This window comes from Arvicola amphibius, chromosome 9 (assembly GCF_903992535.2).
Source record: "Arvicola amphibius chromosome 9, mArvAmp1.2, whole genome shotgun sequence".
Lineage (NCBI taxonomy): Eukaryota > Metazoa > Chordata > Mammalia > Rodentia > Cricetidae > Arvicola > Arvicola amphibius.
The window spans coordinates 108229175-108254336 of NC_052055.2; the positions used below are offsets into that span (position 1 = coordinate 108229175).

The window sequence follows — 25162 nt, forward strand, 5'->3', positions numbered from 1 at the left end:
AGTATTAGGTGTTTATTTCTTTTAACATTTTTGTGATGTGCTTTCTTCCACTAAATAACTTGTAGATTTGACTACTTGCATTTAGTAGTAAAAAAGCACTTCATGAGCTCTGAGAATGTTGGGAGTTAGTGGTTTTTTTTTTTTTTTTTTTTTTTTTTTTTTTTTTTTTTTTTTTTTTTTTATCTTGAAAACACTTAAGACTTCCCAGAGAAATCTACTTTTGTCTTGGCAAAAGACTTGGAAATAAGCTGGGCAGTGATGGCACACGCCTTTAATCCCAGCACTAGGTAGGCAGAGGCGGGTTGATCGCTATGAGTTCAGGACAGCTGGGGCTACACAGAGAAACTCTGTTTTGAACCCCCTACCCCATTCCTTATCCCTAAAGACTTGGAAATAAGTTTTTGGATTTACTTTAGTTTTGTGTATGACTGTTTTGCATAACACATGCATGCAGTGTCTACAGATGCTAGTCCCCTCCCCTATTTTGAAAGTTGTAACCATTGATAAAAGACTGGACATGGAAAAGATGCTAATCCTGAATAGATTTCATTTTTGAAACTCATTTAACCATCATTTTCAGGAAACATTTTCCACCACTTCATTGACTATCTCTTATTCTAGAGACCCACTGGTAACTTCTCTAGGGAATGAACCTCTTTTAGCAGAATAAGAGTATTAGTCTGGGATGGGAAAGGCACTGCTTAAACATTGTTGCTAGCATAAATTGTACCCAGTTTTTAATATCAGCTATACTTTACCCCAGAGAGTTTCTTAACTTTTGGGGGTGTCTCTGTGGTAGATTGTTTATTGGAATTTCCCAGCTCCGGGTTTAGCTGAACTTCCTTTATTTCATTAAACTATCATTGCTATTGTTGTGATTCTACTATCTAATTATATGCATTATGCTTATATATACGTTATAATTATGCATTTATTAATAATGGGATTCTAATATTCTAGTATCACTCAATTCTGTTCTTTTATCCAGTCTTTTTTTTTTTCATGGAATCTTTATAATCCATCAATTTTGTTCACTTTACAGTTTGGTATATATCTAATGAGTCAGGAAAGGGCTCTGTGGAATACATTGGAAGACATTGTGCTTTGCATTCGTTTTGGTTAAGACTGTTAAGAGGTTTATCTAGCTATTTGCTATTAATATGCTTACACCTAGACATTTCGCTCCTAAATATATTTTTAGTCTTTTCATAATATTTTCTCTTTAAAAAACATAGATACTAGTTACCTTAATCACCTAAACAAAGGATTTTAATTGATAATGAAAATTTAACATTAATCCTAGTAAGATAAAATTAGCTCAATATAAACATTTTCAAAAAGATTGATTTCTGTGCATGTATACACGTTTCTCTATGTCTGTCTAATGTTCCTAATGCTGTGGCCTTTTAATAAATTTATTCATATTGTTACCACAACCATAAAATTATTTCATTGCTGACTAATTTTGCTACTGTTACAAATTGCAGTGTAAATATCTGATATGTAGTCCCCAAGTAGGTTGCAACCCATAGGTTGAGAATATTCTCTAGAAGAACCTTCTTCCAGACTCTAGAAGATAGCATTAGCATTGGATTCCCTGTGGATGTGAACTGTGGGATGTGGGTACTCTGGCCTGAGCTAGGTACCTCTACAGGAGAACTAGGCATTCTTAACCATCTTGCCATCTTGTCAGCACTAATGCAATCCCTTAAAAAGCAATGTTAAGCTGTCTTGGAAATATTTTTTTAAATGGTTTAATTTTATGTGTATAAGTGTTTTGTCTTCATCTATGTATGTTCATCATGTATATTCAGTGCCTGCAGAAGTCAGAAGAGGGCATCAAATACCCTGGAATTAGATCTACCATGTGGGTCTTGGGAACCAAAGATGGGTCCTTTGTAAGATCAATAAATGCTCTTAATTGCTGAGTCCTTTCCAGTCTCGAGGTTTTGGATGTCTGATGAGGTTTGATGGTCTTAGATCATTGTAAGCCTTCAAAACTTAATAGTTCTCTCTCTCTCTCTCTCTCTCTCTCTCTCTCTCTCTCTCTCTCTCTCTCTCTCTCTCTCTCATACACACACACACACATACATTTTCAAGAATCCATTTTGTCTTTGTTTTCATAAACCTGGTCATATTAGAATTGTTTTCAATTCCTTTATCAATTGGAACCTTAGAAGAACGTGTCTGATTCAGGCTTGTGATTATTTTGCCTCTGTAAACAAACACTAATGTAAAAAGTTTTTGGAGGAGTCAGCTTGGTCCTTCCCTGCCGCTGTGCTAGCTTAGACCTGAAGTAATCACACAGAAACTGTATTAATTAAATCACTGCTTGGCTCATCAGCTCTAGCTTCTTATTAGCTAACTCTTACATATGAATTTAACCTATTTCTATTAATCTTATATCACCATGTGGCTGTGGCTTACCAGGTAAAGTTCCGACTATTGTCTGTCTTCAGCCGCTCCATAGCATCTCTCTGACTTTGCTCTTTTTTCTCCCAGCATTCATCCTAGCTTTCCCTGCCTACCTATGTTCTGCCTTGCTATAGGTCCAAAGCAGTTTCTTTATTCATTAATAGTAACCACAGAGGTAACTCCCACATCAAAAAGTGGGTAGATATTTTCTGTCTTCTTTTCTCATTTTTAATTCATTTACTTTTTAACTATGTTTCTTCTGCCTTTTCCAGTTTTCTACTCAGTTCTCCTTGGTGGAGAAGATGGATGCAAAAGCAGGCAGCGTGAATAGTTGTTTCTTCTCTCTGCATCTGGTGATGCTACATCACCTCCCCTCGTGGTAATAGTCTCGTTTCTCAAGTCATCCTCTTACATTTATTCAGTCAATGGGTATATTTGGTATCCTTTCTTTGATGAAATTGAATTGATTCAAGTAAACTAAAATATTTATATTATTTTTAGGCATTCTTACTATGTTTTCCTCCTTCTGTTTTATGTACTTTTAAAATCTGAATCCAGACACTCTGAACCTCCATTTATTGTAAAATCTTAGAGATCGAACCCAGGGACTTGAGCATGCCAGGCAAATGTTCTACCAGTGCACCATATTCCCATCCATGTGCCTACATTTGTTTATTCACCCACTCATCTCTTCATTTATTCAGTTCACTGACACTTATAAAATTATTTACATATATGAGGCCCTAGAAAGCCAAATAGTGATATACATTTTACTATAGAGTTTATTCTTTAATAGGGAAGTTATTCTCCCACGTTATTAGAATTGTTCACATCTGTATAATTAAATTATAATTTTTGCATTTTGGTTTCTTAAACATATTAATGATTAATGTTTACTTTTAAACTTAATATATGGCATTATAAAAGTTTGGCTTCAGGCCGGGGGTAGTGGCGCATACCTTTAATCCCAGCACTTGGGAGGCAGAGGCAGGCAGATCTCTGTGAATTCATGGCCAGCCTGGTCTGCAGAGTGAATGCCAGGACACGCTCCAAAACTACAGAGAAACTCTGTCTTGAAAATGGGGGGAAAGAAAGAAAAAGAAGAAAAAAACCAAATTGACTCCAGCTTGAGTTTCGGCTCTGCCATGTGTTAGTTATATAATGCTGCTGGGCAGATTGTATAACCTTTCTGGTTCTTAGCCTTCAGGTCCAGCACTCAGCAGAGGCAGGTAGATCTCTGGGAGTTTGAGGCTAGCCTGATTTACATATCAAGTCCCAGGCAGCCAGGACCATACAGCGAGACCTTGTCTCACCTTTCCCTTCAATTTTTTTTTAAAGTGTGGCTCATGTGCCAAATGGTGTATTACAAAGGTAAATTGTAAATAAAGAGTATGCTGTGATGGCTAATACATTAAGTTAAATTCTGGTACAGCAGGTAGGTAAAACACTATGTCTAAATAGATCAGTGTGTGCTTGTGCTGCTAACTTCTGTTTTAAGAGGATGTCATTTAATAACATACCGAAAGTTCATAATTGTCTTTCCCCTAAATGCAAAGTATGGTGTGGAAGCATGCAGGGACATGCCTTTTTATCTCAGCACTTAGGCAAAAGGGAGACAAAGCTCTGTGAATTCCAGGGAGGCATAGTGGTCTGCACCTAGTGTTCTAGGTCATCCAGGGATACATGCTGAGACATTGTCTAAACAAATGAGAACCCACTTGTTATTCTGTATTCTAAGAAGTTGGGATATCAAGTCTATTTCAGAAACTCAAAAAAAAAAATCAAGGATTCATCTTTCTTATCCAGTTTTATGGAAACCAAGCATTAAATAAAGGGAATTTTCACTAAGTAGAACATAGTCTATGTGATGATGAAGGAATGATACATTTAGAATATTGCCATTTGATTTGAGGGAAGTATTGAGTTAAGATAATAATTTTCATTGGCACAAATACATCATATGTATTCAGATAGTACATGTCTTTTTTGAGGGGTGTGTTGATAGAAGATATTGCTATGTTAGCTATGGTGGTCTTGACCTTGTCATCACCTGCCTCACCCTCCCGTGTGCTAGGAATGATGGAACTACAAGTGTGTGCCACTGTGACAAACTAGTGCATATTAATATACAGTGCTTTTTGTTTGGTAGTTTTCTTTATTATTCTGAATTTGAGTAAGACCATATTGAACAATTACAGGAAGTCAAGGACAGAGACACACAATTAAACAAAGCACATTGAGTAGTCAGCAAAATATAGATAAATGAAGATTATATGGAACTAATGACTTGATTTCTTTAATAATATAATCACAGCAGGAAAACATTAGGTGGGAACCCTTAAACAAAGCTAATTTGAAAGGCATGTCAACTAGTTGGAGTTTGTGGACCTTTGAACAAATGAAAGTTAACGATAGCATGTATAGCAGTTATTGTCCCTCCCCACCCTTACCTTAAGTATAGTACAAGGCAATAAGACTGTGTGCCAGTGCCCTCTGTATGTTTTGTGGAAAGGTGCCAGTATAGCTGAGCATGGTAGCTTGGTGCAGGAGAATTGTCTGTATTCTGTCAATCATGTTTTAAATAAACACTGATTGGCCAGGCAGGAGGTAAAGGTGGGAAAACAAGACAGGAAGTAGAAATAATGTAATGAGAACAGGAGAACTCTGGGAAGGAGGAAGTTGATTCCTCCCAATCCTGCCCAGACCACCAAAGCAGCAGGATGTGATCTGCCCCACTGAAAAAAGGTACTGAGCCACATGGCTAACACAGATCAGAAAAATGGGTTAATTAAGATGTGAGAGTTAGCCAGTGAGAGGCTAGAGCTAATGGGCCAATCAGCTTTATAAATTATAGAGATTTCTGTGTTATTTTTTGGGGCTTGCTGGCTGTGGGGTACCAGGTGGGACAGAAATCCAAACAAGCAGGCCTGGCCCCTCATTGTTACAGTAGCTCATGTCTGTAAGTTCAGCACTCAGGAACCTGAGTCAGGAGATTCTGGGAATTTAAGTCCAGACTGAGCTACCTTGTTAAGTACTAGCCCTCCAGGGCTAAGTAGCTAGATTTTATCTCAGGGGAAAAAAGTGTTCCTAGTTTATCTGAGGGCCTGGGCTGTTTTCTAGGATTTCATTATAAATAATAATAATAAAAAACTTTGAACTTGGAAAAAATAGGTTTTATATCTGAAACTCCTAGAACACCAGATTGTCATTTAATTTTGGATCATTTCTGTTAATTGTCTTTCCACTTAATTTACATTATTACCAGTTAGATTTCATCTCTTTTGAGTTCCAGGATGAGTTTGTTCATGTGTAGAGTGTAACTGACTTTCTTCAGTATCTGAGGTTCTGCATGGTTGAGTTCTGTGGTTCTTCACCACTAAAAGCACCTTTTCAAATTATTCACCTATGTTTCTGTGCTTCCTTTCCTTTTAAGAGATTTGAAAGTTTTTGTTTCAAGATACAAATATTTTGTCGAATAAATTTGTAATTTTTTCTAGTTTGTAGCTATTTTGTTAGCACTGACTTCACAGAGCAAAAATTAATTTTGTTAATATTTTTTCTTATGGATTATGATCTTAATACTGTGTCAACGAATCCTTTTGCTACCCAAGGCCCACAAGAGTTTGGCTTGTTAAAAATTCTTTTCTTTTTATCCTTATTTGACTTAATTTTTTTTTTGTTTTATATTCTTAAGTCTGAGTAGTTTTTGAGTCTTTAGGATGTAAAGCATGGATTAAAGTTAAATATTACACGGGAGGGTATGGATGTCCAATTATCTCTGCACTGTTTGTTGAGGAGACTTACCGATTCTCCTTTGAGATGACATTACACTTTTATCAAAGACCAATTCTCATTTCTTACAGATTTATTCTGTGGCATTCTTTTATTGATTTTGTCGTCTTTTTTTTTTTTAAGCAATAGTCTTGTAGACAACTTTGTTTTCAGTCTTTTATTGTGTGTGTGTGTGTGTGTGTGTGTGTGTGTGAGCATGTGAGTATCTGCATCGGGGAGTATGTAATCGGTTGTCAGAGGGCAATTTCAGTAGTTGGTACCCTCCTTCTTCCACCCTTAATGTGTGTTCCAGATATTGAAGTCATGTTGCCAGGCTTGCTTGGCAATCACCTTTATCCAGTGGGCCATCTTTTTCTTTTTTGGCCCCATTTTTTTTTTTCCTCATGGTTTATTTTTTTTTATATTAAAAATTTCCATCTCCTTCCCTCCTCCTCCCCCCTCCCTCCCCTCCTTCTCCCCTTTCTCTCCCCTCCTTCTCCCCCTTCCCTCCACTCCCCTCCACCCATACCTCCCCTCCCTCCCTCTCAAGGCCAAGGAGCCATCAGGGTTCCCCACTCTATGCTAAGACCAAGGTCCTCCCAACTCCCCCCAGGTCCAGGAAGGTGATCGACCAAGCTGAGAAGGCTCCCACAGAGCCCGTCCATGAAGAACAATCAGAGCCCAGAGCCATTGTCCTTTGCTTCTCAGTCAGCCCCCGCTGTTGGCCAACCTGGTATTCAGCTTTAAATGAGGTAGTTTTAGAAGTCCAATTTCTTTCTTTGAAATGATTTTGGTTTTTCTATTTCTTTGTACTACCCTGTGTATATTTTAGAATCTATGTAAAGAAAATACTGTTGGGAATGTGATTGGAATTATACTGAAATTGTGAATCAATTTGGGGAGAATTAATTTTAATAACAAAACTGAAACTTTGAATTTATGAATGTAGTAGTTTCATTTATCCCGTGGAGCCTTGAGTTTTTCCATTATCATGTAGTAGTTTTCACCATACATGACTGTAAAAATATTTTGTAGCTGACTCCACTGTGTTAGATTACTTCTTGTTTTCTACTTATTATGTTCTTGTACTGCTTTTCTCATTCTGTGATAAATTGCTTGACAAAATCAGCTATAAGGGAAGGAAAGGTTTATTCTGCCTCCTAGTCTAATCCACCCTGGACGGGGAAGGCATAGTAGCATGAGAGTGAGGTTCTCGCTGCATCCTTAGTCAGAAAACAGAGAGAGAGCAGTGGTGCTGACTACATTTACTGTGGCCTTTCCCACCTCACTTAACCCATTCTGGAAACCCCTTAACAGTTTGCAGTCAGTATTAGTCATAACAAGATAGCCTAGTGTTAGAAACAGGGCCTGGAATATACACAGTTAAATATGCTATTCCAACACAGGCTTCAGAAATCAACACCTTTCGGGGGCTGGAGAGATGGCTCAGAGGTTAAGAGCATTGCCTGTTCTTTCAAAGGTCCTGAGTTCAATTCCCAGCAACCACATGGTGGCTCACAACCATCTGTAATGAGGCCTGGTGCCCTCTTCTGGCCTGCAGGCATACACACAGACAGAATATTGTATCCATAATAAATAAATAAATATTTAAAAAAAAGAAATCAACACCTTTCTCTTGAAGGTCTAGCTTCTGCTGCAAATTATCAATTGTGCGGATGTCAGTCTCTATTAGACTGGCCCACTGGCTCACCCAGCTGCAAATCGTTCTCTACATGTTAATAATAATCTACTTCTGTCAGGGTTTATAGATGTGTCTAATCAGTACTTATAAACCAAAAGGTATAGATTGCTTGATGTTTAAATGAAGGCTATTTATGTACTTTTCCTTCAACTTTAAATTAGCTCAAACTTTTATACTTGATATTAGTCAAAAGATGATTCTTTGGTCATCATGAAAATACTTTTAATTGCCTTATTTTATCAGTGTGGGTGTTTTGCCTGCCTGTATTTCAGGTCTTGTGCTTGGTCCCCTTGGAGTACAGAGGAGGGTGTCTGATCCCTGAAACTGGAGTTGCAGATGACTGTGTGCCTCCATGTTGATGTTGGGAATCAAATCTGGGTCCTCTGGAAGAGCAGCAAGTGCCTTTAACTGCTTGAGCCATTTCTCCAGCCCCCATGGTTAACATTTTTAGAAAAAGATCATTTAAAATCAGACCACCAGAATGGAACAGCTTTTTTTTAAAGTTTACTATCATCATCTTCCAAGATATTAAGTATATCCTATTAATTGTGAGTTTTGGCAGTTTAACAGTATTCAGTGTAGCCATTCATGTCTGGATGGTTACATAAGAATTTCTCTATCCATCTAGGGTCTGCAGGCTCTGCATGTTAAGTGAGATAGTTCAGTTTGCCTTTCCGAGCACTAACATCATCTGAAGTTTTTGGTTATGGTACTAGTATATATACTATCTCAAAAAGTAAATTCATGCTAAATTGAACACTTTTTCTGAAGTAGATTTTAAAAATATATTCACAAAGAAAATTGAAGTTCAAAAATCTTATAATAAAGTTGGAGCTTGTCATCTTTGTCAAGCATGTTACCCTAAAAAAAAAAAAAGTGGCGAGTCAGATGTGGTGCATGTCTTTAACCCGAGCACTCAGGAGAATAGCCTGGTTTATGTAACAAGTGCCAACTAAGTCTTTTTAAAGCTTATTGTAAGAGTGCCATGTTATTTGTCATTCCTCTCCGGTGTTCCACCTAAGGTTAATAAAGTTGATCTTAAGGGTCTGGAGAGATTACCCAGAGGTTAAGAGCACTGGCTGCTCTTCCAGAGGTCTTGAGTTCAATTCCCAGCAACCACATGGTGACTCACAACCATCTAAAATGAGATCTGGTGCCCTCTTCTGGCCTGTATACATGTATGCAGGCAAAAACACTGTATACATAATAAATAATATTTTTAAAAAGTGACTTTAAAGGGTTATTGCAAACCCATTGTAGTTATGTTACTCTTATATACCTATATATTGTGTTCTATGAGAATTATGGCTTGGAGGTTGCAGATATCATTTGGACTTCATTTGAGCCTCAGTTCTCTTGATGTTTTGGTTGAGTACAAAAAAATGTTCAAATGTTGAGATGCCAAATTATCCTGCTCTGCATGCATCTGTTCTCTGTCCTTTCCTTTTGCAGTGCTAGAGATCAGGTTCTTGGACATGCTAAACAAATGTTCATTACTGAGCTACATCCCTCGCTAGCCTGATTTGAATTTTTTGAGCATCTGTTCATAGCAGACCCTTTTGATTTCTTCTTATAAAATTATTTATGTAGATCAGTGCATAGATGAATCTTACAGCAACTCTCTTTCATTGTTTTCTATATTTTCTAGAATATTTTTCTTAGTATTTCAGTAGCAAATCAGAGAAAACTTTATGGATAAACTCAGTGGTGGTGGTGGTGGTGGTGATGTAGTACAATGAAACTACTAGTGAAGGGATTGGATAAAAGCTGGATGTTACTTAGCATTTTATGACTTAACTTCTGGTGTCTATTTTATAAATAAGAACATGAATATGATGATTATAAGCACACACACATGTATAGAGAGAGGAATGTTAATGTAGTCTAGCACATATATCATTGTATATCTATTTATTGAGATAAGGGTCTCATTATATATCCCTGATTGGCTTGGAACTATTTATAGACCAGATTGGTCCTTAACTCACAAAGATCTGGTTGCCTCTGCCTCCCAGTACCAGGCTTAAGGCATGCTCCATGATACCAGGCACTTTATTTTTAGTATGAAGTATTTTTTGTGGTTAAAGAGCATTAGGATGCGGTTGCTATTTGGTTTTGAATAAACCACAAGACAGATTTCTCAAAGCCATGCAGTTCATTTTCACTTCATGTAAATAAAGCAATATGAGGTCTATCTTATACCAAGCGGGTATAATCTACTTGCAGCTATTTACACTAAGTTAAAAAAAATCACTAAATAGCTGGGTATAGTAGCTCATGCCTGTAATCCCAGAACCTGGGAGGTGAGGCGGGGGTTCCTGTGAGTTTCAAAGCTAGTGAGGTTAAATTACGAGACGTTGTCTCCAAAAATAACAAAAAGATTATTAAAGCAGAATATAGTCATCTTAGTTACCAAGGGGCCAGATCTTAGAGTTCATTGTTCTGATATCTCAGGATGTATTTAAAATATGTTCATTATGAAATAATTTCCAATTCTTTTATCTTTAATCTTGTAATCACATCAATAGGCATGATTGTTTAAGCAGCCCCTCAACCCAATTCCTAGTATCCTAGTGATTAGTTTTTATAAAGTTGCGAATGTTTGTATAGAATGGAATCTTCTTTTCCTTTCTTATATAATCATGAATACAATGTTTAATCAGCAAAAAGAGCAGCTATATTTAAGCATACACATACTTATCTTTTCTTAGTCATTTATATTGTTGTGATATAGTTTACACAGAAAGTTAGTGACTGCTTTAGTTTGCAGGTGCAACAATTAGGCAATATAAATTAAAACAAAGAAATAAAAAAGAAAAGACACTAATTCTTGCCCCAAAGGGTCTTATAGTTAATAAGGAAAAAAAAAAAGCAGCAATAGCCATGAACAGCAAAAAAAAAAAAAAAAAAAAAAAAAAAAAAAATGGAATGACCTGATTGCTCTTTAGCTTGTGGCTGCCCTACCTCAGACTATAGAATGTGGAGATCGTTGTATGTGCCCCCACGATCTACTGTTTTGTTGTTGCTGCTTTCCCATGAAAGATTATTCGGTTTTTCCAGATGTGTTTTCTGTATCATTAAAAATGTATTTTTCCATACTCTATTAATGTGGTTTATTATGTTGATTGACTTCCATTATTATGAGCCATTTTCTACTAACTTTTGTGGATAATATTTTATGCCAATTTCAGTTTGTATTTGTTTACTTGAAGGATAGAATGGTTTGCAAAGCCTAATGTATTTTGTTTGCCTTTTCTTCTTTCTAATGATGAGATTTCAGGGATTTTGTATTGAATTATATACTCTAAACTACTAAACTGCTCCTCTAGCTGCCGGTTTATTTCAAAAAATACTTCCCAAGCTCCACCATTAGAATGGTCAGTTACACATAGATATTTAGTGTGTATTTCATATATGCTGGCTAATATATGCTGATCAGCATTTTTGAATTACTTTTCTTACCATGTAGTTCTTTATGATTTATTTCCTTGTCAAAGAAATAAGTAGGGTGCTTGTTCTAAGAGAACACTACAAAGCTCCAGCAGTTGGGAAGTAAAAACAGGAGGATGACAAGTTTGAGACTACTTTGCTATATATTATACCAAGACCTCATGCCCCAAACCTCAAAAGTAATGCTAATAATGCCATACCTAATTTTGTTTCATGGGTTAATATCATTGCTGTATGTTGCTCATAAAATGGTATGTTCTTTTTTTTTCCCATAGGTGTATGTGGAATTTGATGACCTTGAATGGGATAAACGGGAGTGGGTTAAAGTTTATGAAGATTTTTCAACTTTCTTGGTGGAATACCACTTAATCTGGGCCAAAAGAAACGACCCTAGCCAGACTCAGGGATCAAAGAGCAGACAAATTCAGTGGCCTGCACTGGTAAGATATGTTCATGTTTTATTAAGTGTTTTCAGTTGTTTGTTTAAGATGAATAAGCATCAAATGTAAATTGAGATGTGTCTGGCCAGCTATAGTTTAAATTCATGAAATTTTTTGATCTGGCAGAAGTTTCAAAGCACTATTATTATTAACAGCTTTGTCAGTTTGATTAATATTTTTTAGCATATAGTTCATAGTTTGCTTTATCCAATTAGGTAAAAATTAACTCAAGTAGTTATAGGCAACTTGAGAAGTAGTCATCTAGGTGAATTTTCTGTGTACTGTCGAGCAGCCCTGGTGGAAGAAATTTCAAAGTGAAAGAGAGACACTTGAATTACAAAGCATTCAGCGACACATAATTGTTCTTGTTTACAGTGATACATGTTTAGTTGGTGGGTCAAATTCATTTATATCTGGAATTGGTTTGTTTAAGAAAATATTTTAATAAAGTTCTCATTAGTTTAAAGATGTCTTAGGGTTTCTGTTGTTGTGAAGAGTCACCATGATCACAGAAATGCTTATGAAGGAAAACATTTAGTTGTGATGTAAAATTTCAGAGGTTTAGTCTATTGTCTTCATGGCAGTAATGGTTCAGAAGAGGGAGCGGAGAGTTCTGTCTTGATCCACAGGCAACCAAAGGAACCAGGCCACACACTGGGCATTGCTTGATTAAGGAGATCTCAAAGCATACATCACAATAACATACTTCTTTCAACAAGGCCACACCTACTCCCACAAGATCACACCTTTTAAATAGCACCACTCTATAGGCCATACCTGTTCAAACCATCACAGTTTTAGAAAACAAATATACAAACTAAACAAGATTACTAAATTCTGTTAGGAAAGCCAGGCATGGTTGTATGTAACACCAGCAATTTAAGAAATAAAGCAGGAGGATTGGATCAGGAGTTCAAGATGAGCATCATCTACATAGTGAGTTTTAGGCTTGTTTGACAGCCTAGGAACAAAAGAAAATTCTTTTAGGAAAATAACTGTTAACATCTGTTACTATTTACTGGCAAAATGCACAACCAGTAAGTAAGCAGTAGTTCCTTTAAACTGTTCTCATATTAGCATGGTGGATATCCTTTAAAAATCATTAAACTGGGCTGGAAAGAGGGCTTAGATAAGAGCTTCTTCTAGAGGACCTGAGATTTGTTCTGAACACCCATTTTGGGTGGTTCTCAACTGCCTGTAACTCCAGCCCTAGGGGATCCAAAGGTCTCTTCTCACCTCCGTGGACACCTGCATACGCATGGCATGTTCACGTAGAGATGCACACAAATACACATAAATAAAAAGAAAGCAAAATGTTTAAAAAAAATCAACAGTGTTTTGGGTGTCTGATAATAAGTGATGAATAAGCCATGTTAGGCACTTTCAATCCCAAACCCTAATATTGGGGATTGAATTTGGGGCCTCATACACACTAGGCAAGTCTTACTAATGAGTCAGTCTCTAGCCTTTCAAGTTTTTAAAAGCATAATTTTCTTACATATTTTATAGCTAGTTAACTCTTTAATGCTTTTCTAAATGTAAAATAGAAATTTACTTCATCTCTTTTGACCACTGCTTTTAAACAGTTTGAAGACATAACATGATTTTAAAAATAGAGACTAGGATGTAACTCAGTAGTAGAGTAATTGCGTAGCATCTACATGTTCCTGGATTCAGTCTGAATAGAATAAGTAAGACAAAAGGAGTGAATGAAGTAAGTTGAGTCAATAGCATTATAAAAGAAAATAAAATACTGAAAATGATTTCCATGAACTATAGTTTTGAATAAAATCTTCAAGAAACAAAGATATTCATTTTATTCACGGGCATAAACAAACTTATTAAATGAATATGTCCCGGCATTAACAACAACAACAACAGAAAAATAAGCCAGGTATGTGTACTGATACACCTTTGATCCTAACAATTGAAGCTGGGTAAGTTCCAGGCCAGCCTGTTCTACATAGTGAATTTCTGGCCAGGCTGGACTACATATTGAGACCTTGACTAAATAAACTAAGTTTCACAATCAAAGTTAAATGTGGCACAAACATACTGACATGGATCAGCAACAACAAAAATGTTAAGCAATGCTAACGTGCTTGTAAAGGGTTTCTGTACCCCAATATTACGTCTCTCCACTGACGCAGTAATATGAGTCAAGCCGAATTTAAAAAAAAAAAAAAAAAGTAGGTTTATTGGTAAAATGCTCCTGTGTAATTCTCTGGCCCACAGAGAAGAGACCATAAAGAAAACTACCTGGCCTATCTCTAGAGGACAGTTTAAATATCCCATAGGTGTGATCTTGAGTATCTCTGGAAGAGGAGCCGCGTTTTTGTGGGGTTTCCGAGATGGGACTTGATTTGGAAAGAGAGCTGGGGGCAGGGTGAGGTGGAGCTTCCCCCTGAGCAGTTGAATTACTTTTTTTTAGATTTATATCATTGATGTGTGTGACTCTAGAGATCATCTAGTTCCTCCTTCTGGGAATGTAGTTTTTCGAGTACTTGTTCTCTGATACACAATGTGATACACTAAGGTTAAATTTGGATCCTGACCACTATTTACTATGAGTTTATGGACTAATAATACCTACTTTTAAAAATTAAGCAAGAAAATAAATAGCTCAAATTCAGAATAGCATTGGAATGAGTTTTGCCGTACATAGTCTTTGAAGGGTGTCTTTCCAAGAACATACTTACTTGTTACTTTTTTTTTTTTAAAGGGGCTTCCCAGAATCAGCTCGGGTTTGATAATTTCCTGAAACTCATAGAACTTACTGAAAATTAATAAAACACTTAAGCCTCAGGCCAGTGGTGGTGGTGGCGCATGCCTTTAATCCTAGCACTCAGGAGGAAGAGGCAGGCGGATCTCTGTGAGTTCGAGGCCAGCCTGATCTACAAGAGCTAGTTCTAAGACAGGCTCCAAAGCTACAGAGAAATCTTGACTCGAACCACCCCCTACCCCCCATTTTACCCCACCCCATTAAAAAACAACTTAAGCCTACATTTGCTATTTGGAGATTTTCAACTAGTTTGTATTCCTAATTAGCTAGAGAACTATTTCTTCAGGGAAAGTGAAGGGCCAGGGCAAGGACAGAATGTCATCAAAGTCCACATGGGCAGGCAGTTAGAAACCCATCCAACCACCTCATATAAAAGCAGTTTATTTTCTTGTAGTATGTGTGTGCATGTGTGAATATGTATGTGCAGGTGAATGTGAAGGCCTAGAGCCTCAGACTCCCTGAAGCTGGAGTTGCAGGTGGTTGTGAGCCACCTGACATTGATGCTGGAAACTGAGCCTTCGCAGAGAGCAGTTTGTGTCTTAGTCTTCTCTTCAGCCCTCTAAAGCAATTTCTAAACTGCTTTGTTTCTCTGTGTAAATGGGTACACACGTGTGTGGAAGTCAGAAGATAGTTGTCACAGTTCTCTATCTACTCTGTGGGCGCTGGGGGTCAAATTCATGTTGTCACACTTGGTAGCAAACACCTTCATTAGCTCAGCTGTCTCACAGGCTCTGATTGTGAGTAAAAGCATTGCTATATTGGTAACAAACATATGTATTATAGGTGATATATATGTATTTGTATTTTGTGTTTTCTTTTGGTCTTTTAGAAATGTTTTAGTTATGTGTATATCTGTGTATAGATTTGTACATATGAGTACATATACCAAAGGACAGAAGTGGTCAAATCCGAGGTAGCTGTGACTTATAGGCAGCTGTGAACCACCAGCCATGGGTATTGGCAGCTGAACTCAGGTCTTCTAGAAGAGCAACTAATGTGTGTGCTGCTGCGGCCCTCCCCCCAATTTTTTTTAAAGGTCATGTGTTACTGTGTAGTACTGGCTTATAGCTCAAGGCCAGACTTTTAGTGGTCTCATGTTCTAAGGAAATTGTGTTTATCAGTTTTCAGTGACTTCTACCAAGACATCTCAAAGATAAGTCTTTTTGTCAAATGTCAAAACTTTGTGGCTTATTGATAACACTTAAGTGCGTTCTTATCATTGGTAAGCATCTTTTGGCAAATGGATAGTAGATGGCTTGAAAAATGGCCCAGCAGTTTAGAGCACTATTTGCTCTTCCAAAGGACCTGAGTTCAGTTTCCAGCACATGCACGCACACACACACACACACACACACATTAGCTCTTTATTCATAATCCCAGGGGATCTGGCAACATCTTCTGGCTTCTTCTGACACCAGATTCGCATGTGATGCGCACACACAAACACACACACATGCAGGCAAAACACACATGCATATTAAATAAAATTTCCAAACTAAACAAAACATGGGTAGTATAGTCATGTTCCATATATAACTTATTTACTGTGTGAATTCTCTATATTGCAGTGGTTCACAGAGATTATAATGAAGCAGAAAAAGTCATGGCACTGTATAGTTTTGCTACACTTTTTCTGCATTTGTTTTTTTTAATTAAGGTGATTTTAAAAAATAATGTGCACTGGTGTGAAGGTGTCACATACCCTAGAAATGGAGTTACAGACATTTGTGAGCTGCCATGAGTGTGCTAGGAATTGAACCCAGGTTCCCAGTCTTCTCAACCTCTGAGCCATCTAGCCCCTTTTCTGTTCTTTTATGTGCACAAATACTTAGCTTTTGTTTTAGTTGCCTGGGTAGTCAACATCATAATATGCTTTATTGGTTTGTAGACTAGAAACTATAATGGTATATTATTTGTGTTTTAATGAATAAAGCTTTCCTGAAGATCAGAGGGAAAAGCAGCCATACTAGTCAGCCACACTGGCCAGGTCGTGGTGGTATACACCTTTCATCCCAGGACTCGGGAGACACAAGCAGGTGGATTTCTGTGAGTTCAAGGCTACCCTGGAGTATACAAGATTGACTCTGTCTAAAAGAGAAACAGCTCATCTCTGTAAAGGTGATCCCAGCACTAGGGAGGTGGAGACAGGAGTGATGTGTCTGGGCAGAGAGGAATGTAAAGGGGAAGAAACAGAAACTCAGTGGAGTGTGAGGATTGGTGGAGACAGGGTCTCGCCCCTTCTGTCTGAAGACTTGGTAGAGGTGACAGGTCTCTAGTGGTTGGCTGCTTTGCTTTTCTAATCTTCAGGTTGAACCTCAATATCTGTCTCTGGGTTTTTATTATTCACACTACAATAAACAGTGGTCTAGGTAAGTAGTAGGCTTATACTTTCTAGAGTTGTCTAAATGTATATTGTGTCATTTGTAAAAGACAGAATTGTCTGATGACATTTGTTAGAACATGCCCTATAGTAAATTGATATACAACTGTACTTAGCACATGTTTAGCTTTTAATTTTTTAAATTTTAATATAAAGTTATAATTGTTTGGGGCTAGAATTATGGTTCAACAATTAAGAGCTCTAAACTCTTGTAGAAAACCCAGTTTTGTTTCCATGCAACCAACGAAGTAGCTTAAAACTATAAGTGACTCTAGTTCCCGCAGATCTGGTTCTGCCTTCTGACCTCTGTGGGCACCAGGCACAAAAGCAATGCACAGACATGCTTTCAGACAAAAGACAAGAAATAAAAATAAAAAGTATCTTTTTTTAAAGGTGAAATTGCTTTTGACATGAGCTTTAGGATACCTATCTTAATTCATATTAGTAGTTACTTTATTGTTTTTAATGACTAAATTTATTTATTGAGAGTTTCATATATTTCAAGTTTCCCTGAAATTCACTGTTTAGATGAGGATGGCCTTGAAGGTATAATCCTACCTCAGCCAGGATTATAGAAGTGTCACCATATCTTATCAGATGAAATCTAGAGAAACACCATTAGCAACTGAATTAATTACTGTTCTATTGCTGCCAAGAGACACCATAAGCAATCAACATATAGAAGGAAGTGTGAAACGGGTCTTGCTTACAGTTTCAAGCGTGAGTCTATGACTATCATGGGGAACATGACGGGGGTGGGGAGGGAGGCAGAGTTGGCACAGGGGCAACAGCTGAGAGTTTACGTCTGAATCAGAAGCATGAGGCAGAGTATAAGAGACACTAGGCCTGGTGTTAGCTTTTGAAACCTCAAAGCCCACCCCTAATCCTCAGTGACACACGTCCTCTAACAAGGCCAGACCTCTCAGTCTTTCCAAACCTTCAAATCCATGATCTCATAGAGCCATTCTCATTCAAACCATACTATCCTATGACTGAGTTTATAAACAGAAGAAAAAGTGTAGAGTACAGATTTTAAGTACTCTGGAGGATCAGTGGAGATCAAGGTACCCCTGAGCTACATAGAGAGTTTGAGGGAAGGCTGTGTGATACCTTGCCTTAAAAAATGTTGTGCCAGATGGCTTGGGTAAGGCACTGGTTCCCAAGCCTAGTGACTTGAACTGTGTCACCATAACCAAATGAAAGGAGATAACTGACTTCTTCAAAGTCGTCCACTTGACTTTCCCTGTGAGTGATAGGGTTCACAGGGATGCCAGCCTCCTTCTGAAAATATTAATAATGTAATTTAAATATTTAAACCCACAATTGGAGACATTTTAATTAAACTAATTTACGTTATAATGTGGAATGATACTTTAAGGTTATTAAAACTAGCTTCAGGGCTGGGGTATAGATCAGTGCTCATGCTGGCTTCTTATGCTAGAGACCCTGGGGTGTGGGGGCACTAGATGCAAAGGAGAAGGAGAGGAGAAATCAGAAGCTTACCCTTGTCAGGTGTGTCCAATGTAAAAAACAAAACAAAACTGTTCATACATCTTTTGGCACTGCAGCACAACGTCACCCATAAATTCATGCTCTAGGACTGTGTAGTTGTGTTACAAAAAAACCCAAAAGACAAAATAAGATCCCCTGCCCACAAAGCTTATATTTAATCAATTTTACAGTTTTATGTTGGTTATTTTTATAGCTATCCTTCTTAAGTGGCATGTCAGCTGTGGGCCACAGGTTATACACACAAATGTTACTTAATGCATAGACTAATTTATAAGAGATTATTTCTGGAATGATGTTGATTTTGCACATTTGGAGAAAATATATATTTACTGTACTGCCGGTCATGATCTCCCCCATCAATATATTGTCTCCATTTATTTATTTCTTAAGTTAAACCTTAGATAAAGTTGAGTTTTTCTTCCCTATAGCTTGAAAATCTTGTTTATTAATCTTGAATTCTGATGGCATTAGTTATTTATTGCTCGTACAGGTAAAATCTTATAGAACACAGAAATACATTTTTTGTGAGGTGAATTTTTTCTTTGCCAGTGATTTTCTAATTTTTTCAAATGTTCACAATGTTGATCAAACACAGATGAGTTTTGTTTATAGTCATTGTAGTCATCATTATGTTGCTGAAGGCAAAATAATAACTGCTTTGAAAGAATTTTCTAAATTAAAGTACACGGAAGGGATTGGGGGTGTCACCTTGGTAGGGTATATGCTTAGCATACTTGAGGCTCTGGATTTAATATCTAGTACTAAAGAACAAGTCACTATGACAGTACTTTTTCAGTTTGTGCCGTAGCACGTGGAAAATATAATAAGCATATGGCATATTAATTAAATAAATAAAGGTGGCTTTGTAAGTATCTGGGGTTTCCTTGAGTGTTATATCCTTCCCAGATACTATAAAGCTACATAAGTAAAATTCTGGGACACTACCTTGTTACCTGTTGGATTCATACTAGTTGCAATTAACTGGTGTTATGATTTACCTTTAAGAGTAATATTGTTATAAATTTTTCATAGCTTAATTATAAAAAGTTTCTGCTTTATTCTTATATAGTACTGATTTTAAAACTAGATGGGCTTATCTTCCAAGTACAGAGACCTGTCTGTGAATATACCTTACCTCATAATTATCTTTATAAGGGGAAAACAAAATAATTGACTGATAATTGACTGATGCAGATAATGAGTCTCTTAAATACTACTGAGGCATCTGGCAGGTTTTTTTAGTGTAGACCATGTACTGAGTTCCTCAGAGAGGATAGGCTAGTCTCTAGATTTCTACCTCTGGCTTTTAGAAGTAAGGAAAAGCAAAACAGTTCTTTGGCATGAAGTACATTCTTTTAGTTTACTTAGCACAAATTGGTGATCAAGCCCAGGACATTAAAAAAATCATCATAGATCCTTTCCTCTAAATAAAAAGAGGACAGAGGCAGAGAAGAGTTTGTTTGTAACAGACCTTCATGTATTTAGTGTTTAAGTCAGAATCTGGTTTGATTATTCTTTAGATCTGTTACAAGACTGTATGTAAACTTGAAGTTGTGTTTGTTTAATAAGTGGGGGTTCCTTACTTAAGAAGTATGTCATTTGTTTCCTATATCCCTGGTGTTCCCCACCTCTAGCTGTGCTCTGTCATTAGGTAGGACTGACCATGAGATGCTTCTTGAGAAAGGGTACTTGAAGGGCACATTTTAAAAGTATGCATGTGGACTTAATACTTTGGAAATATATCTTCTCTGATTTTAAACGTAAATCTTCGTGTTGGAACACTTCCTAGCCCGCTAATCCAGAAACCCGATGACATTTTATTTCCTGACCACCACCCCTTCTGTGGTTGTTGGGTTGTTGGTTTTTTTTTTTTTTTTTTTTTTTTTTTTTTTTTTTTTTTTTTTTAAAGATTGTCGAATGTTCTCTTTATCCCCAAGTTTCTGAAATTTGATTGTTATGTTTCTTTGAATTTCAGTATCAAAGCTTAACTTTCTTCAGTCCTGGGAAATATTCTCTTCTCTCCTTTCTATTTTCTGTTTTCTCTGGTGATAGACTCCCTGCTTTTTTCTCCTCTCAGGAAAGAGTCAGTCTCTGATCAGTATGAGTCTGTCAGGGTTCTGGGTACAAAGCAAGGGGGAAAGACTAAAAGTCTCAGTCTTTAGCTATAAGTCTGCTAATTTGTTTGATTTTGATCAAGCACAGAAGTGACTGGGTTATTCCCTAGAGACCTTCTTATTATTGTTGTTTTAAGTTATCTCTTTGTATGTATGTGTGTATGAATGATGGAACTTGAGCTTTAGACTACTAGCCTGACCTTCAACTTCCTTCTGCCTTCTCTGCCTCGAGTGCTGGTATTAAAGGCATGCACTACCATCACCTTGCCCAAGAGAGGTGGTCCAATAAAATACATATAATTACCTATCTAGGGGCTGGAGAGATGGCTCAGTGGTTAAGAGCACTGGCTGCTCTTCCAGAGGTCCTGAGTTCAATTCCTAGCAACCACATGGTGGCTCACAACCATCTGTAATGAGATCTGGCGCCCTTTTCTGGCATGCGGGCATATATGGAGGCAGAATGTTGTGTACATAATAAATAAATAAAATCTTTTTAAAAAATTACCTATCTAGGTTGTTGTTTAAGCTTTGAAAAATAAGGTAGAAGGCTTGACCACAGTGCATCCTCATCTTGATGAATATGGTAGTTGTGATGAATGATCATCGTTATCAGTTTGACTGTGCTTAGGATCTCCTGGAAGATATACCCTGAGCTTTTGTCAATGAGTTTTTAGAGAGGTTTAACAGAGAAGGGAAGACCTGTCCTGCATGTGAACAGCACTATTACATGGTCAGTGTCCAGGAGTCAATGAAAAGGGAAAAGGAGAGAAATGGGTGAGCAGATCATTCATCTGCTTTCCTTCTTTATGGTTGTCATAGCTACCTCATACTCCGGCTGCCACACCTTTCTGTAGTTACAGAGGACTGTACCCTCAAACCAGGAGCCACAGCACACCTTTCCTTGAGTAGTTTATTAAGTATTTTGCCACAGTAACAAGAAAAGCAATAAATCTAAAAGTGAGCCCTGTAGCAGTTACTTAGATTTACTCCGGTGTTTAGGTAATGTATTACTTCAATAGTAGTATGATATTAATAGTTATTGTTATTTAACATTTTTACAATTCTATAGATTGAAAGATGGATTTAATAATTATTGAACTTGCATACATATTTTCAAAATACTTTGGATTTTGTTGTTGTTTTTTTGTTTTTGTTTTGTTTTGGTTGGTTTTGGTTTTTTGAGACAGGGTTTCTCAGTAGCTATGGAGCCAGTCCTGGAGCTTGCTCTGTAGACCAGGCTGTCTTTGAACTCACAGAGATTTGCCTGCCTCTGCCTCCCATGTGCTGGGGTTAAAGGTGTGAACCACCACCGCCCAGCTATATTTCAGAATTTTTAAGATAAAAATGCAGAATAAGCATTATGTATTAAGAAGAATATAGCCTCCTCTCACACATAACCAGTCTAAAGTTTGAAGATCAAAATGCAGAAGCTATAATGATCCAAAAATATCTAAAATTAGTGTCTCGCATATATTTCAGTGTAGAGTTGGGAGCTGAACCCATGATCTTGTATTTGTTAGGTAAATGCTCTACCACCAAATCATAGTCCCAGCCTTCAGGGAGGGTATGTGTGAAGTGCATTATTACTTGACCACTTACTGTTGAAACACCTAATGCCTTTTATATACCATTTGTATTGATGGTGTTCTCTGTTCTTTTTTGTCCTTACTCTTATTAGGGATCAAACCAGTGCTTGTACCTGTCAGGCAACATTTCAACTACTTTGCTGCAATCCTAGCCTGTATATCACCTAGTAAAACATAGCCCATATGCAGTCTTCATTACCTGAAACTGCATCACTATATGCATGAAACAGTTAGTACTATAATAGCCTTAGTTTATGTTGAAAAATTGAAACAAAAAGAAACAGTTTGATTTCTTACCTCTGTCCTTTTCCCTTCTACAATATAATTCTCTAACTGAATGCCCTACATATTAGAAGCTAAGAATTGTTCAGTGTGAACTTTTTTGACAGTGTGGGGAACCATCTCAAGATACTGATCACAGATGACACAATTCTTTAATAATAATCTATTCATTCATCGTTCATGCCTTTGTCTATATGGGTTATCCAGGTTCACCAATCTTTTTGTATATAACTTTGATACAACTGCTTCTGAAATTACTATAGATTGGATGGTGAGAAATTTTTACCTTACCCTATATTAAATATGCATTAAAGGTTTACAGATAAAATATTTAGTAATAAGGCTCAAAGAAATTTTCATTGAAACAGTTCTTTGGTTTACTTACAATTTTAACATTTTATTAAAGGGGAGTGTAAATGTTAATACTAATGATAAATGTTAACTTTTTACATTGTCATTAAAATACTCTCTGAATATTTGATACTGCCAGGCAAAGAGCATCCTCAGCATTTTTCAGAATTGTGATTGATATTTTGATAATATGATTGTCAAGACTGAGAATGACACTTTTGAATAGATACATAATACCAAATGGAAGAAATATGTTTAGGGCCTTTTCGAAAATTACTGGAAATTCTGCCCGAACCCCAAGCCAACTGAAACTCAAATGGCATTTTAGGGGGCAGGGATTCAAGACAGGGTTTCTCCATGCAGCCTTGGCTATCCTGGAATTCACTCTGTAGACCAGACTGGCCTTGCCTCTGTGAATTTGAGGCCAGCCTGGTCTATAGAGGACAGCTAGGCTATGCAGAGAAACCCTGTCCCAAACAAACCAGTCAATAAATAGGAAAAAAATGCTGTGTATGTGGGCGGGGGGGGAGCTAAAAAGTAAAATAATTATTAAAATGCACTTAAGTTTGATTATAGTCAGTATAAACTTATTTTCAGACACTGTTGGAAGCATGATTCTCAGAGGAAATCATACTAAAAGTCTCAGGACTAGTCCATGGAAGGGTTTTTTTTATGAAGTGGATCCTTTAAAGGACTCTTGATACACACCTTTATATGCTGTAGGATATGTAGCTAAAGAAATACACACATTATTTATGTATTTTAAAGTTTGGCAGTAACATATATTCTCAAATCGTGGAAGTGGATTTTGGTTTTGTTGTTGTTTAACAGATTAAAGGGACTAAGAAATTGCTGTCTATGATTTCTGGCTCTATTCCACCATTCTAAATAAATTCTCAGTGGTCTTATTTTATTTATATATATATATATATATATATATATATATATATATACACACATACATATATATGTATATGTATATATGTGTGTGTATATATAGTGTTCTTGTTATAGCAAATGGTACTAATATGTTCATTTTGTATCTTAGTCAAAAGAACTTGACATTTAGTTTCCTGCACACCTAGAAAAAATCAGTTTACTAATACAAATGATTAATTAAAAATGCTATTTTTATTCTTGAATGTTCCTATTTTGAAGTAAAGCAGATGATTTCTTTTTCTTTATTTAAAAAAAAAAAAAAAACATTCTGGCTGTGGATCCTGAATTCTCATTCTCTCAGATGTAGCCAGCAGTCTGAGAACGTCTATGTCTGAAAAACAGAGACAGCCTTATGCCCAAACTTCTGTTATGCCTTTTGATATCCAGTATGAATTATTTTGTTTGAATTTCTGACAGTGGCAAAGGCAATAGCTAACTATTCACATTTTAAATAGCTTTCAAAAGCTGGAAATCTGTGTAAACTTTTTGTGGGGACTCTTTGGAGTCCTGAGAGAACTATTTGTCTCTGCCTCTCTGTCATTCTGTCACTGTGCATACTGAAACAAGGGGGTTGAGAATTCAGCTTTCTGTAGTTTGCATAGCCAATTCCAAGTCAATTCATGGAAAGTAAAGCTATAGTAGAATATAATTTTTAAAATATCAGATATAAAAGTTCTTGGGTTTGGTTTTCTTGAGTGAGTGTCTGACTTTCTGTCCCAGAGTGGTGTGGAGCTGGTGATGACTTTCTTTTTAGAGTCTTGTCCCAAGTGCTGGGGTTACAGTTGTGATCACCCTGTCCATCTTCAATGTAAATTTTCTTTTTCAGCCTTTCTTTGTTGGTTGTCCCATTTCTCTTTTCTCCTGGTAAGGTTACTTTCCTGTGTAACTGAAACTGTAGTTGAAGTTCTTTCATCCCGATTTTACCTATCAAGTCTATAAACCGAGCACCTTAACTGTTCAGATTTACAGTTCTGTTAAGCTTTTTTCCCCTTAAAAATTTATTTATTTATTTATTTTTGCATGTAGGAGGATATAACCATAGGCCAGTGGTCTAGTATTTTTAACTTTACAAAAAGATAACAATAATATACCTTTTGGGGAAATATTTATCTTACTGAGTTTTAGTTAGGCGTGAGTTCTTTGCTGTTTTTTTCTCATTAAATGTTAACAAGTCAACAAAACTATTAAATAAGATTTAATTAAGAAAGGTGGAAATGGTGCTCAGTTGGTATAAACTTGCTGAGAGTACACAAAGCTCAGGATTCAATCTGCAATACTACATGAGTTAATGTGGTCATACATGCCTATAATTTCAACAATTGGGAGGGAAATAAGGGATGTTGGAGGGTCCAGATCACCCTCAGCTACATAATGAATTCCAGGCCAACTTGGGCTGTATGAGACTCTTTCTTTCTCAAAATAAAATAAAGTTTTGTTT

The 25162-nt window shown here is 36.8% G+C and overlaps 1 protein-coding gene across 2 annotated transcripts in view; it reads left to right on the top strand.

Annotated features, from left to right (window-relative positions):
- The window catches only part of Jmjd1c (jumonji domain containing 1C), a 173877-nt gene that overhangs the window by 57968 nt on the left and 90747 nt on the right, over nt 1-25162 (top strand). For both annotated transcript variants that reach the window (XM_038344050.1, XM_038344051.1), the window contains exon 2: nt 11614-11778. The gene's annotated coding sequence lies outside the window, so the exon portion shown is untranslated. The remainder of the gene's footprint in view (nt 1-11613; nt 11779-25162) is intronic.